The following is a 12,337-nucleotide window of genomic DNA, read 5'->3' as shown; positions in this document are numbered from 1 at the left end:
AAGGGAAAAATAGGTCAATTTTATACCAATCAATGCCTAGAGGACAAGAACTCATCATCCATTGACTTGACCAACTCAAATCCTTAAAGGGAAAATCCTTGATGATACTCACTCACAAACCTTCATTCACTTCTTTAACTCAAAGACATAGGTATCAAAAGGCAAGACTCCTAGCAGGATATAAGGACTTCCTCAAAATCAATCAAGACTTAACCTAGAAACAAGAGCAAGGTCCGACCTAGAGAAGGCTTTCAAAGAGACCCTGACCTGGACCACCTACTAACCCACCTCAACTCAAGCAGACCCTGCTATCCTAATGAGCTCTCTGGCAACTCTCCAATGCAAAGAGTAATAGCACAAAAAACCCAAAAGACTAAGCCAACAAAACTAACCCTAGAAAGCAAAAAGTAGGGGTCCCTATTTGCAATGGGGCAACATAAGAATACGTCACAATAGGTATAAACCCTTATTTTAAATTTACCATTCATTAATTAAATTCTCATTTATTTCTTGTTGAGGTAGAGGTTCCTAGTGAACAGTAAATGAATATATAAAGAAAGCCAGTACTTGTATTTACAAAAGACTCCTTCAGGAACAACAACACAAAAAATAGGAAGGAAAGAACAAATGAAGAAGCTTTTGTTGAGTTACTAAGGAAAATTATCTAGCTAGATTTCTCAGGAGGATACAACACTTAAAACTAAAGACCTCTATGTAGTCTTAAGCTATGCTTCATTTGCAATAGTATATATGCTCTCTACTGAAAAAAGATAGATATCAAAGAGTCCACATGCTTGGAATGTGAAAAGGATTGAAACAACAAGAGTATTGAATATCGTGGCTAACAGAGAAGTCTTGGCAACTATGGTGGCTGGCTGCACTTCCTTACACTGTAGAAGAATTAGGAAACACGATGCCTTCACTCCATCCCGTTGGTTCTCCCATCCATCAAAGAAAATGAAAACAAGAGCTACTGAAGAAGAAGAGAATAATCACCAAGATTAGAATCGTTCCACTCTCTATATGATCCGCCACCCTAATGTTTTACGGGGAAGTTCACTATGATTTCGCCATACCCTGTCATGGCTCTGGGAGGCAGAATCACGTCTGATGAGAAATTAAATTTTTAAAAAGCTTCATAGCACCCTATAATATTCTATTCAAAAATATAAATATATCCTAATAAGGGTAAGAAGATAAAACATTTTATCGAGAAGGCACTAATATTTAATAAAATTGGATTTTAAAAGAACGTAATAAGGTCCAAGAGAGATTAAAAAAACTAAGTCTTAGAATACATTTTTTTTATAATAACATTAATTAACTAATAAAGTTAATAAATATTTCTCTTTCTTTTAAAACAATTAAAAGTCAATAACAATATACCTTTCTTAGAATTATTTTACAATTGATCAAAGTATATATTTTTTAACATAAATATATACGGAGTCAACTTCCTCAAGTCAAAAACATGTCTAATAATGGTTCGACAAACAAGCCGGAGCAAGTCAGAGACACTAACAGACATTATTCCCATGGTCCTAATAGGGAAACTAGGTTGACAAGGTCACACTAGCTGACATTAGGTAGTACATACCAATTTATATTCCATACAATCATTGACCATAACCATTTTTCTTCCCTCTTTCCCGGTGATATCTTCTTCCCCTTCTTCTTGGAGGCCAAGTCATTCCCACATCCACTTGTCCAAACTAGAGTAGTTAGTTCGACATCTTGACAATTCAACCTTAATGTTTATATTCATTAAATCAACAGATGAGTTATAACATGACTTTATGTAAATGAAATATCACAACAATTCATATATTTATAATATTCAAAAATAAGAAATAAAGCAATTTCAACTAGGGCATCATTTAGGCTAAACCATTGTTTCTAGCATTCAATACCATTTAGGGCATCATTATTAAACCGAATACCACTGTTAGCAAAACCAAAATCTTGTAGGGCATCACAATCTTTGTTTCAATAACCAGTATCCATCTAAGGCACCAACACAACTAAGTATCAAAATAAGAGTATAGAGGAGGCGATGTGACACATAAGTTCTTCCTCTTAAGTTCATCACACTCTTCCTTGGTTTGTGATGATTTGTGTATTTCACTCTTTTTGGAGAAGGATTTGCCTTGATTGAAAGAGGTTTTACTGCTGGTTGTTGTTACTTCAAGGTTTAATGCTTTCTCAATGGCATCTTCTAGAGATAGTGGGTTGAGTGCTCTTACTAGCCCTCTGAGTGAGTCTCTGAAGCCTTCCACAAATAAGTAGGTAAGTCTATCTTCTTCAATTCCTGAAACTCAAATTGATATTTTTTGAAATTTAGTTATGTAATTTTGTATGGATCCTTGTTGTTTTAAGTGTGTTAGCCTTTTAAAATCCTCTTGGGGTGTCTTCTCTCAAACCTCTTAATAAGTCTTTGTGAAAATTCTTCATAGGAGGTTATTTTTTTATGCCCTTAGGTAATAAGCCCATGGTGCCACCAATCAAGGGTAAGACCCTCCAAGTGAAGGATGGCGAATTGGAGTGCATCTTCTTCTATCATTTGGTTAAGTGTGAGGTAGGTATTTAGCTTTTGCAACTAGGCGTGGGCTGTGATCTTATCTGTCCCATCATAGTTAGGGAGTGTTACCCTATTCACCTTATGTCTCAACTCCCTATTTGGTTGTTTGTTTCTTCTCCTAGGTGCCTCCTGTCTCTTGGCTTCACAAAACTCTCTAAATGTTATGAGTTCCCTAAATTTGGGATCCAAGTTCCCATACGCTCTAGCAATTTCTTTCGTGCTAACAGAGAGAGTGTCAATTTCCTCTTCTTCCCTTGGAGTATCTTCCCTAGGTAGGAATGGGGGTTTAGGTATTCTAGGTGTAGATGATCCATTATTATTTCTTGATTGACTCGAACTGATATCTTTCTCATTTGAAGGATTATTTTTATGAGCAGTATTTCCTATGTTTTGTAGGGCTTGAAGTAGTGTCTGATTTTGTCTTTCAATTTATGCATTTTGATCTATGATTGTTTGATTTGTTTTTTCCATGAAGGATCTTATTTCATTGATCATTTGTTCATTCATAATGGAATTAGCCCTTCTAGTACGTAGCATAAATTATTCTGTCCCTCAGGCTGGCAGGAATGTAGCTCTAATACCAATTGTAATGTCCCCTATTTATGCTTTGTTCATTATCAAAATAATATCTTTGTTATGCTCCCTATTAAACCAAATTCAATCTTATTTTTGTAGCAACTCTAAAGAACCAACCCCAATCACTAACTATCCCATCCCTTTTCCTAGAAGAGGCTCTTGCTTGTCTAGGGCGCTTGACACCAGTTCTCTCTCAGGTTCCAGATTACTTGACTTAGTCCTCTCATCCTTAGGGCATGCAACCCAGATTTAGGAGGAGTCTTTTACCCTTAGGGCACCTCTTGATTGGATTTACTCTGCCTCTCCCTAGCAAAATCCATCTCCCTTGGGGATTTGGAGAAATACGGATTCAGTTGACAATTAGATGGAATTCAGAATTTTGTTATTAAACTTGATACTTATAGGTTAAATTCAATATGTAATTATTGGTAAGTATTTGAACTTTATTTATTGCAAGTTAAGATTGATTCATTGATACATGGTGAATTCATTAATATTTCTTTATGTTCATTAACTTTACATTCATTCCCATAATCTTATTGTTTTAAATCTATACATGTTCATACATTTGTTAATATATTTATCGTGTAATTGTTGTTAGGTACACAACGACTGTAAATTCATTCTTAATTTAATATCTACTGTCATTGTATTTGATATTTCTAAATAATATTCGTAGTTGTATTATCTATAATAGTCTCATGCCAAATTACTAATGAACCTAGCAAGAATAACGTTTAGAATACCCAATCCACGTGACTGCTGTTGTTATTATCCACATATTCTCTTTCCCACGTTTATTTCTGCAGAAGTTCTTTTTTCTCCTTTTTCCTCCCCTCTCATTTGAATCCCTCCCCCACATAATATATCTATTGAAGTAGATGATTTAAGGCTGCCACCATTTAAACTGGGTGATATGTTGATTCATTCACACTCTTTCATTAGCGTTTAACTGATTAATTGCCTTTGCGATTTTATCTTCAGCCAATGCTTATAATCATATCGGGGGTTGGATAAATTATTAATGATTATATGCGTAAATATTATATATAATAAATTTAATATTATTAAATGATAATTATAGTAATGTCATTTCATCTTTCTTAATATTAATAATTCATTTCACATATATTAATAATGAATTAATCGATTAAGATAATTAACTGTGATTTATAATGAATTTGGTAAATATTATTACTGATAAATATCCAATTATTATAATTATCATTATTATTTTATATTTTATAGTAGATTATATTGTACAACACATATACCCTCATGCTAAATATAATATAATATCTCATGGTTAGTTTGTAGTTCAAATAGAATAAATATAAATATTAACATAGAAGCTCTAGGTTGTTGGTATTTTGGTATGGTTTTGTCATTGATGTCAACACCTACTAAAACACTAGCACTTTGGAGATCCAAAAGCATTCACCGGCAAGCAAGTAAATATTGCACAGTTACTGGTATATGGTACACCGACAAGATATAATGATCACCAGCACTTGGAATGGCATGGAAAACACTTGGTAATATCGAAGACATCGTCTGGACATCTTGTCCTAGAGTTTTTTTCATTGGCATATTCATAGTTGCATATTTGCAGTTACCAGCAAATAGGTCTAGGGTTACACTGGCAGGTTTATCTTTTCCAGATCAACATGGCACGCTATGGAGATGATTAATTATTATTGTAAATGCATTAAGACGACATGTTCAATCGGTTATTGCATCGGATATTATATTGTTTGTAAAATGTTTTTATTGTAATATCTTGTAGAGCCGACCTACTAAAATTGGTCTTAGGGTATGGTATAAATGTAAGATCTTATTTGTAAGATCAAGTGTGGAATGTGAAAAAAGGATTTTGTGAAGGTATATGTGAGATTAAGTAGAGCTATACACACAGACATCATTTGAAGATTTAAGGAGGGTTTTTGTGAAAGCATATCAGTATTACACCAGTACTAAATCTAACATATGAAGATGCTATTTTGTGCAGTACATTCTTATTGGATTTAACCATCCAACTGTAGTCAGTGTGACTCCCATTTTGTGATTGAGTAGTGAGCTCTGGGCTGTTGGCCTTTCTACATGTGCAGACCCCATTTATGTACACTTACTATCTGCAGTAGTATCATCTGATTATGGGTAAGGTTTCCCACCATAATTTTTCCCCTTATAGGGTTTCCACGCACAAATATTGGTGTTATGTGTTGTGGATGACTTTGTGTTTATGTTTCATGCACTAATCCTTACTGGTATAGCAATTAACTGTTATAACTGTCTACCGACATACTTAACTGGTTTACTGGTATTAAGCATTAAGTTGGTTAAATTGTTTTTGGTTTAAATTTATTCAACAACTGATTCACCCCCCCTCTTAGTTGTCTCCAAGACCTAACAATTGGTATCAGAGCCTAGTCCTCCTTTTGCAGAAGTTTAACAGCTTGAGGAGATCCAATGTCTACTAACTATTTCAGGAAGGACAGTCCTAAACTTGATGGAACCAACTATAGCATATGGAAGATCAGAATGGAGACACATCTAAATTGCATTGGAAAGGACATCTGGGAAGTTACAAAGAATGGTTATACTGCTGCTGTACCAGGTCATCCCAGTCCAACTAACTTGACAAAAGATGAGGAAAATGATTGCAAAGCAAGAGAAGCACTTTTGAGCACATTATTAGATCAACAAATCATGGGACTATCAGATAGGTCTACTGCTAAAGCTATTTGGGATCATTTGGAAACACGGAATGAAGGAGATTCCATAGTCAAAAATGCAAAACTTGAAAGCTTTCGAGTCAGGTATGAACATCTGAAAATGGAAGAAGATGAAAGGATTTCTGCTTTTATAGAAAGAGTAAATGAAATTATTTTGGGTATTAAATGTTGTGGAGGAACCTTAAGTGAGGATGAAATTGTTTCAAAAGTTTTAAGAGGATTGCCACCGACATATAAAATGAAAGTCACTACTATAAATGAGTTAAGAACAATGCCTAATACATCAGTTATTAGGGATACATTGATTGGGAAACTTTTAGCTTTTGAAATTGAAGAATTTGGTCTTATTGCTACAATAAAGACAAATTTGGCCTTTAAAGCATCAACATCATCTGCTCCATCATTTGACAAATCTGATTGGAAAGCCTTTTATGCGGAAAGCCTTTTATGCAAGAGAACTTGAAGAAAGTAGGAAAGAAAATGAAGAACTTGAAGAACTTGAAGCACTATTTGCAAGGAAAATGCCTAAAGGTCCAGTTGGAAGTAAGTATGAAGGTAAAGCACCCTTTAAATGTTTTAACTGCAATAAGATTGGTCATATGGCTTCAAGATGCCCTGATAGACATGCTAGAATAAGAGAAGAAGCTAGAAGAACATACAATCCTAACCCTGAATATCAGAGATACAGATTTAAGAAGAATAAAGACAAATTTTGCTACATTGCTGATAAAGGTGTGACTGATGATTTTGATGAGGATCCGAAAGACAATGGATGGGTTTTTGTTGCTATAATAGAAGATCAACCGGCACCTACTGCTCAACCGATAGTACAAGCCCTGGTAGCTAAAGTTGAAGTAAAGGATGAATGGATCATTGATTCAGGAGGCTCACATCATATGACAGGAGACAAAGGTAAATTCTTGAACTTTCAAGAATACAATGGAGGCTTAGTGAGATTTGGAGATGACAAAGCTTGTTCAATCAAAGGTAAGGGTTCAATATCTCTTAATGGTAAGCATAACACTGAAAATGTCTACTATGTTGAAGGATTAAAGCATAATCTTTTGAGTGTTGGTCAATTAGTTGAGAAAGGATTTCAGTTACAATTTAAAAATGGAAAATGCAAAATCATGAACAAAACTTGTTTGGAAATTGCAACCGGTAATCAGACTAGAGGTAATATCTTTCATTTGAATAACAATGAAAAGACATGCTTAATTGCACATATAGATGAAAGTTGGTTATGGCATAAGAGACTCTATCATGTAAACTTTGATTGCATGGTCAAGATCAGTTCTACTAAGGCAGTTAGAGATTTACCTAAAATTGTCAAACCTCAAAATACAGTATGTAAGGAATGTCAATTTGGAAAACAAGTTAGAGCTAGTTTCAAAAGTATTCCAGAAAAATCAAATAATGCTCTTGATTTGATTCACACTGATTTATGTGGTCCAGCTAGAATTAAAAGCTTACAAGGTGATAGATATTTCATGCTAATCATTGATGACTATTCTAGAATGTGTTGGGTTACTTTTCTCAGAGAAAAATCAAAAGCACTTGGAAAGTTCAAACTGTTCAAGCAATGGTTGAAAATGAAACCGATAAGAAAATCAAATGTTTAAGATCAGATCAAGGAGGTAAATTTACATCTAAGGAATTTAATACATTCTGTGAAGTGAATGGAATCAGAAGATAACTATCAGCACCTCAGACACCATAGCAGAATGGAGTTGTTGAAAGGAAAAATAGAACTATCTTGGATGCAGCAAGAAGTATGTTATCAGAAGAAAATTTACCACATGTGTATTGGAGAGAAGTAGTCAGCACAGCAGTCTATACATTTAACAAAGTTCACATCAAAGGTAAAACCGGCAAGACCCCTCATGAACTATGGTTTGGTAATACTCCTACTCTTAAGTATTTCAGAATTTTTGGAAGTAAATGTTATATTAGAAGAGATGAGTATATTGGCATATTTGATCCTAGAAGTGATGAAGGAATATTTCTTGGATATTCATCTAAGAGCAAAGCATATAGATGTTTTAACAAGAGATTGAAAAAAATTGTTGAGAGTACAAATGTAAAAATTGATGAACAATTCAGAGGAACTTCAAGGTATATAGACTCTGAACCGGCAACAGAAATTTTGACAAATGAACCTACTCTAAATCCACCAGTACAAAATGAAGATCTAGTTACCTCGGTACCATCTAAGGATTCCACAATAATTGAGGAACAACAACAAATTAAGACACCCCAGTATGTAAGACTGAATCACTCTAAAGATCAGATAATTGGAAACAAGTTTAAAGGAGTTATGACAAGAGGAAGATTAGAAAATGAAGAGGTATGTCTTATTTCTCAAATTGAACCATCATTTGTTAATAAGGCATGTGAAGATAAATTTTGGATTAAAGCTATGGAAGAAGAATTAGAACAAATTGAGAAAAACAACACTTGGACATTAGTTCCCCGGCCTAAAGATAAAAATGTAATTGGAACCAAATGGGTATTTAGAAACAAAATTAATGAAGATGGTAAGGTTGTCAAAAATAAAGCAAGACTAGTGTGTAAGGGATATTCTCAGAAAGAAGGAGTTGATTACAATGAAAGCTTTGCACCGGTAGCTAGAATTGAGGCAGTCAGATTATTTTTGGCTTTTGCAGCACACAAGAACTACAAAGTTTATCAAATGGATATTAAATGTGAATTTTTGAATGGAGATCTTGAAGAGGAAGTAGACATTGAACAACCTGATGGATTTTCTTTGACAGATGATAATGATATGGTTTGCAGGTTAAGAAAAGCTCTGTATGGACTTAAACAAGCTCCAAGAGCTTGGTATGCAAGATTGGATAAGTATCTTTTAAAGATTGGTTTTACTAAAGGAAATGCAGACAACAATTTATATTATAAAGTAACTAATGATGACATCTTGATTATAAAAGTCATTGTTGATGATATAATCTTTGGAGGAGAAGATGGATTATGTAAGGAATTTTCTATTAAAATGCAACAAGAATTTGAAATGTCTATGATTGGAGAAATAAAATTATTTTTAAGATTGCAGATTTCACAGACTGATAAAGGTATATTCTTGAGTCAATCCAAATACTTAAAAGAGTTACTAAAGAAATTTGGGATGGAGAACTCTAAACCGGTAAGCACATGTATGACAACAAATGACAAATTATCACAAAGAGATGAATCTACACCTGTTAATCCAACTAGATACAAATCTATGATAGGAGGTTTACTATATTTGACACAAACCAGACCTGATATTATGAATGCAGTATGTATTGTTTCAAGATTTCAAAGTAATCCTAGAGAAAATCATGAATCAACAATAAAAAGGATTTTCCAGTACTTACAAGGCACTATAAATCTTGGATTATGGTATCCTAGAGAGGAAAACTTTGAATTATGTGCATACACAGATGCAAATTGGGCAGGAGATGTGGATGATAGAAAAAGCACCACCGACGGAGCATTTTTTCTTGGAAATAGATTAGTCTCTTGGTTGAGTAAGAAACAAAGTTGTACATCTTTATCAACAACAGAATCAGAATATGTTGCAACAACAACTAATTGTACACAAGTACTATGGCTTAAGGAAATGTTGAAAGACATAAAGGTAAAATGCAAGGAACCTATTACTATCTATTGTGATAACACTGCAGCAATTGATATATCTAAGGATCCGATATTACATTCTAAAACCAAACATGTTTCTATCAAACTGAATTTTCTAAGGGAAAAAGTTGAAGCAAAGGAGATAAAACTAGTTTATGTGAATACTAAAGAGCAGATTGCAGATATTTTCACTAAACCTTTGCCTAAGGAGACTTTTGAATATCTCAGAGATCAGCTTGGAGTCATAACACCACTAGTAGAGACTTAGACAGTTGATGATTGTCATCAACCGACAGAATTAACAGAGAAATCTTTTATTCCGGTCTTTGATTAGGAAGCCACTTCTCAGGGGGAGTAGTTGGTATATTGAATTGGTTGGTATTTTGTATATGAACTTGGTTTTATTGTAACTTTGGCATTTGATGTCAAGGGGGGAGAGATATCTATGGAAAAACACATTATCTTTTGGAGAGATTGGTATTGAAAAACTTTGAAAAACTTTGGAAAACACATGTTGCTCCCAAGGGGAGAGATTGTTGTTTAGGAGAGATTATTTTCTGGTTATAATCTTTTTGGAGATTGTTGGTTTTTGATATTTGGCATTTTTGTTTCGACACTTTGATGGTTTTTCCATCTTGTGTTGTCATCAATGACAAAGGGGGAGATTTTGGTATGGTTTTGTCATTGATGTCAACACCTACTCAAACACTAGCACTTTGGAGATCCAACAACATTCACCAGAAAGCAACTACTACTCAGTTACTGGTATATGGTACACTGACAAGATATAATGATCACCGGCACTTGGAATGGCATGGAAAAAACTTGGTAATGTCGAAGACATCGTCTGGAAATCTTGTCCTAGAGTTTTGTTCATTGGTATATTCATAGTTGCATATTTGCTGTTATCGGAAAATAGGTCTAGGGTTACATCGACAGGTTTATCTTTTCCAAATCAACATGGCACACTATGGAGATGATTAATTATTGTTGTAAATGCATTAAGCCGACATGTTCAATTGGTTATTGCATCGGATATTATATTGTTTGTAAAATGTTTTTATTGTAATATCTTGTAGAGCCGACCTACTAAAATTGGTCTTAGGGTATGGTATAAATGTAAGATCTTATTTGTAAGATCAAGTGTGGAATGCGAAAAAGGATTGTGTGAAGGTATATGCGAGATTAAGAAGAGCTATACATGCAGACATCATTTGAAGATTGAAGGAGGGTTTTTGTGAAAGCATATCAGCATTACACCGGTACTGAATCCAACATATGAAGATGCTATTTTGTGCAGTACAATCTTATTGGATTTAACCATCCAACTGTAGTCAGTGTGACTCCCATTTTGTGATTGAGCAGTGAGGTCTAGGCTGTTGGCCTTTCTGCATGTGCAGACCCCATTTATGTACACTTACTATCTGCAGTAGTATCATCTGATTGTGGGTAAGGTTTCCCATCGTGGTTTTTCCCCTTACAAGGTTTCCATGTACAAATATTGGTGTTATGTGTTGTGGATGACTTTGTGTTTATGTTTCATGCACTAATCCTTACCGGTATAGCAGTTAACTATTATAACTATCTACCGACATACTTAACTGGTTTAACAGTATTAAGCATTAAGTTGGTTAAATTGTTTTTGGTTTAAATTTATTTGACAACTGATTCACCCCCCCCCCTCTCAATTGTCTCCGGGACCTAACATAGGTTGGGTCCCTATAGTGTTTCAAATACCAAAATTGGATGTTGTATCCTTCCTGCTTGAAATCTTCATGAATTAGGAAGGTTATTCTTTTATAGCTAGATACTAATTGTCTACTTTGTTGTGGGCATATGGATTTGGCATTGCTTCTCTGAATGGAAACAATGCCTGCCAAAACTCTTTTGAACTGGATTTCTAAATAACTTATTGTACATCTAAAAATACTTTATTTGTCTAAGCTATCTATAAACATTTCACACTTTCATGTTGAAGACTTGGCATGCTTGGAAATGGATATTGCAGCACAAATTTTGTAATTAGGGCACAAGACATTCTTCCTGGCATGTAAGTTCATAGTAGTAGACATCCGAAACAATAGGCCACTTTAAATCTGATGTATTTATGTTTCAGTCTTCTAATATTGATTTCAGAGTGCATTGATATCAAAGAGGCTAAAGGGTTAACATAGAAAAAATTTGATAGGTAGCTGCACGACTTGCTAGAATCCATGTAATGCTAACTGAAGACTGAACATGCTAAAAATTACCTATCTTATACATTGAGGCATTACTAATATTTTATCACCCCTGAGACTGTGGCTCTTTGCATCTACTGTAGTTTTCATTTACCATGGTGAGAGTTTGACTGATTAATGATTATTGGCGTGAATATTTTATATAAGCCAATTTAATGGAATCAAGTGGAGACATTTGCCAAAGACAAGGGGTTTGACCATTATTTGGAAGACAATCAATTGCTTCTACTTTTCAGGTTTTCCCCTAACTGAGCTAAACTTATTGATGTTGGTGGTTCTAGCTATGGGGCCGACATAATGCCTCAAAAATATACCAGCCCACCACCTTCGCAATGGCAGTAATTGATCTTCTCACCCTGCCAATGATCTATGAATGAATGAATGGATGTAGTTGTCCATCCACCCCGCCCTGCAACAGGAAACAAAAATTAAGTTTAAATTTAAATCCCTAATCAGATTAAACCAAGTAATCTTAGTGGCATCATTTCCTAGAGTCTTTCCCTATGGACTTATGGGCTGTTTGCAATTGTGTAGATGAGGAAGGCCATCTGCAGAGGCCATATCTCAAATTT

Source organism: Cryptomeria japonica, chromosome 6, assembly GCF_030272615.1.
Source record: "Cryptomeria japonica chromosome 6, Sugi_1.0, whole genome shotgun sequence".
Lineage (NCBI taxonomy): Eukaryota > Viridiplantae > Streptophyta > Pinopsida > Cupressales > Cupressaceae > Cryptomeria > Cryptomeria japonica.
Note: the sequence above shows the minus strand (reverse complement) of the source record.